Below are 4,675 nucleotides of genomic sequence, written 5' to 3' on the forward strand. Positions count from 1 at the left end.
GTAATTGTTCCATGTGGGCACAGTATGGTCGGAGTATTTTGTCCTCCATCAACATAGCTCTTATTTCACTTTCCTGCTCTAAAAGATCGTTGAATTCCTCTAAGCCTTGTGATAATCGAGAAAGAGCATCGGCTATTGCCTTTGGTTTCCTTTTATGTACACATTTCAAAATCGAATCCTTGAAGATACACACACCACCTGGCTATCCATCGGTGTCGTAATTTATAAGTTAACAAAAGCGATGGGCACTAATGGTCACTGTAAACTTTTGTGTATTTATCCAAAATTAAATATTCAAAGTTTTTAGAGGACCAAAATACAGCCAAACCCTCAAACTCCGTAACTGAATATGAATGTTCAGCTTCGGATAAACTGTGCCTGGGGAGGCTAATTACTTTAGGCACGAGATATCCCCCTTCTTCTACTATTTGGAAAAAGGCATGCACCCAGAGCTTGAGAAGATGCGTCGGTGCATAAACAAAAATCCTTCTTCATGTTTGAATGACATAAAATAGTAGCATTTAATAAAGCTTGCTTGATTTTCTCGAAATCGGTTTGACATTGCTTGTCCCATAACCAAGGTCTGTTTTTCCAGAGAAGACTGAGTGAAACATCACTATTCGTAAGTTGTTTAGGGACGGAATTCCTGAAAAATGAGGCGAGACCTAAGAATGCTCTTAATTGTCTCTTTTGAGGAAAAGGGCAGTTCCTAATGGCATCAACTTTTTAGGATCTGCCAGTACGCCTTCTGAAGAGATTATGTGTGCTAAACATTTTATCTTTTCTTGTTCGAAATTAGATTTCTTGAGATTTGCTGCTACTCCATATTCGGAAAAGCATCTCATCATTTTTTCAATTAATCTTAAGTGTTCTACCCAAGTGGGTGTACACTATGTGATCAAAAGTATCTGGACTCCCACCAAACATCCGTTTTTCATTTTGGGTGTATTGTGCTGCCACTTACTGCCAAGTACTCCATATCAGCGATCTCAGTAGTCATTAGACATCGTGAGAGAGCAGAATGGGGCGCTCCACGGAACTCACGGACTTCGAACGTGGTCAACTGATTGTGTGTCACTTGTGTCATGCATCTGTACGTGTCATTCCCACATTTCTAAACATCCCTTGGTCCACTGTGTCCACGATGTGATAGTGAAGTGGAAACGTGAAGGGACACATACAGCACAAAAGCATACAGGCCAACCTCATCTGCTAACTGACAGAGACCGCTGACAGTTGAAGAGGGTTGTAATGTGTAATAGGCTGACGTCTATCCAGACCATCACACAGGAATTCCAAACTGCTTCAGGATCCACTGCAAGTACTATGACAGGTAGGCGTGAAGTCAGAAAACTTGGATTTCATGGTCGAGCAGCTGCTCATAAGCTACACATCACGCCGGTAAATGCCAAACGAGGCCTCGCTTGGTGTAAGGAGCGTAAATAATGGACGATTGAAAAGTGGACAAACGTTGTGTGGAATGACGAATTATGGTACACAATGTGGCGATCCGATGGCAGGGTGTGGGTATGGTGAATACCCGGTGAACGTCATCTGTCAGCGTATGTAGTGCCAACAGTAAAATTCGGAGGCGGTGGTGTTCTGGTGTGGTCGTGTTTCTCTTGGAGGGGGATTGCACCCCTTGTTGTTTTGGGTGGCACTATCAGAGCACAGACCTACATTGATGTTTTAAGCACCTTCTTACTTCCCACTGTGCAAGAGCAATTCGGGGCTGACTGTTGAGCACCTCTTCATTATGCACGGACTGTAGCGGAGTGCTTACACGACAATAACATCCCTGTAATGGACAGGGCTGCACAGAGCCGTGACCTGAAACCCATAGAACACCTTTGGGATGTTTCGGAACGCCGACTTCGAGCCAGGCCTCACCGACCGACATCGGTACCTCTCCTCGGTGCAGTATTCCGTATAGAATGGACTGCCATTCCCCAACAAACCTTCCAGCACCTGTTTGAACGTATGCCTGCGAGAATGGAAGCTGTCATCAAGGCTAAGGGTGGGCCAACACCATATTGAATTCCAGCATTACCGATGTAAGGCGCCACGAACTTGTAAGTCATTTTTAGCAAGGTATTCGGATACTTGTGATCACATAGTGTATACTATTACCTCACTCAAAAGGTTGGGCCCTAGCACTCTGTCCAGTGCAGAGACAAATACACCTGTACTTACGTTCAATCGTAAATGGTAATACTTGAAATTCGAAGCTCCTGCCCCCTCAATCGAAGGTGGTATACTTCTGACTTTCTTCATGTACTTTTACTTGGCAATATGAAAACTGGAGGTCGATTATAGTAAGAAATTTATCGTCATGGAATTTCATAAGCTGTTCCTCTAAATTGTGTGGACGTGTTCGGAATGGTACAAGAATCTTATTAATGTTACGTGCTTCGAGGACCAAGAGCACCTTGACATCTGGCTTACTCACAGCCAAAATAGGACTGCAGTAAGGGGAAAATGATGCTTATATTATGCCCTATTCAAGCATCCTGTTAATCTATTTTCTCATAGCTTCACTCTTTTGTCCATGGTATAGAGTATGAGGTAGAACAAAAAGTTTCTTCCATTTTGTAGACAAAATCTTTTTTCAAACAAATGTATATAAGCAAGTATCAGTTGCCTAAGTTTCGCTTGCTATCCTTGACACAAGCACTTTGATTCACTTAGCTTTGTGCTTATTGTGTTGTCGTTTATTTCTTCTGCTGCCGACTGTTCGTTATTGTATATATTGAAAAACATAACTATGGGATTTACCAACTGAACTTCGAAGTCTTGAGTAACTTCAGTTTTCAGTAATTCCCCTGATTAGGTCTATTACATATAATTGGTTATTTACAGTGAAATGACATTGGCCCTTTCCTATATGAATTTGTACTTGGTATGTCCTAAGTATCCATACCGATTAAACAATCAACTATTAATTTCTCTCCTATCAAAAGATTCCATCATACAAAAAACTGGCCTAATTGTACAGGAATTAGGGCTTGTATTTTGACTGCTTTCGATTTCTGACCAGTGGCAGTTTGCACCTTGTAATTTTGGACTGGAAGTGTGAGTATACATTCACATTTCTTCAGTTCTTGTGACATAAAGTTAGTCATAACACCTGTGTCAAGCACCATGTGTACGTCAAGATCTAATTTTTTGGCTTTAATAGTAACTTGTTCCTTGCTCTCTGTCAGGTTTTTCTGAGTACCCTCATTATTTTGATACAAATCAACCTGCACATCACTACTATGATCGTATCTGATAAAGCAAGTGTCGATCAAGCTCGTACTCTCACTCTCTCCCAAGATCACAGAACGAGGGCCTATCGTGACCAGTTCAAGTTTTCTGTTGTCGCGGTGGCGTTGGTCTCTGGGTTAGGCGTAACGTTTACTACAGGGTTTGTATAAAAAGTAAATAGACTGATTTTTTGCTGACGCGACTGTACTTCGCAGTGCGCGCTCGCGTGGGGGATTGGTGGTGGGGAGCGTCTGGCCAAAAACGCGCGGCGTGCCAGTCGCTTGTGGGTTCTTGTCTCGGACACCTCGTGCATTGAGTGGACACGTCGCAAAGTCCGCGGACGTGGTGGAACATACAGCAAATGATAGAGCAACATTACGTCATTAAAGTTTTGTGTAAAACTAGGAAAATCGGGTACGGAAACTTTTAATATGTGTTGGCAAGCCTACGGCGATGATTGTCTGTCAAAAGCCCAGGTTTTCAGCTGGGTGAAGAGATTTACAGACGGCTGGGAGAGCGTTGAGGACGATGACCGCTCCGGACTCCCGTCAACCAGAAAAACTAACTAAAACATCAACCGTGTGCGCGTTTTATTGAACACCGACCGTCGAATGAGTGTCAGGATGATAGCAGGTGACCTTGGACTTGATAAAATTACAGCGCACAACATCACCACCAAAGAATTGCCGATGAGGAAGATCTGCACAAAGATGGTTTAGAAGATTTTGTCAGTCGTTCAAAAGCAAGCACGAGTGGACTTCATCAAGACAATCTCCAGAGCCGTGAAGCTGATCCAGAATGTTTGGATAACGTTATCACTGGACGGGCAACGGCCTTGCCACAGTGGATACACCGGTTCCCGTGAGATCAACGAAGTTAAGCGCTGTCGGGCGCGGTCGGCACTTGGATGGGTGACCATCTGGGCCGCCATGCGCCGTTGCCATTTTTCAGGGTGCTCTCAGCCTCGTGATGCCAATTGAGGAGTTTCTAGACCGAATAGTAGCGGCTTTGGTCAAGAATACCATCATAACGACCGAAAGAGCGGTGTGCTGACCCCATGCCTCTCCTATCCGCATCCTCCACTGAGGATGGCATGGAGGTCGGATGGTCCCGGTAGGCTACTCGTGGCTTGAAGACGGAGTGCTTTTTATCACTGGAGACGAGGTGTGGGTGTTTTCGTATTACCCAGAGACAAAGCGCATGGATGCCGAATGGCACAGCACAGTGTCCCCACATCCAAAAAAGGCTCGAATGAGCAAATCGAAGTTGAAAGCCATGCTGATTGTTTTTGGACGTCAGGCTCCTGGTTCATCATGTGTTTGTGCCCCAAGGCCAAACTGTCAATGGTGCTTTTTATTGCAAAGTGCTCAAGTGACTGAAGGCCAGGATCCATCGCGTGAGACCAGCCATCACTGATGTTTGGAAGTTG

At 44.3% G+C, this 4,675-nt stretch overlaps 1 pseudogene; it reads left to right on the plus strand.

Annotated features, from left to right (window-relative positions):
* The first annotated feature begins 4,071 nt into the window (after positions 1–4,071).
* Positions 4,072–4,189, plus strand: LOC126177430 (5S ribosomal RNA; annotated as a pseudogene).
* The last annotated feature ends 486 nt before the right edge of the window (positions 4,190–4,675 follow it).

This window comes from Schistocerca cancellata, chromosome 3, assembly GCF_023864275.1.
Source record: "Schistocerca cancellata isolate TAMUIC-IGC-003103 chromosome 3, iqSchCanc2.1, whole genome shotgun sequence".
In the NCBI taxonomy this organism is placed as follows: Eukaryota; Metazoa; Arthropoda; class Insecta; order Orthoptera; family Acrididae; genus Schistocerca; species Schistocerca cancellata.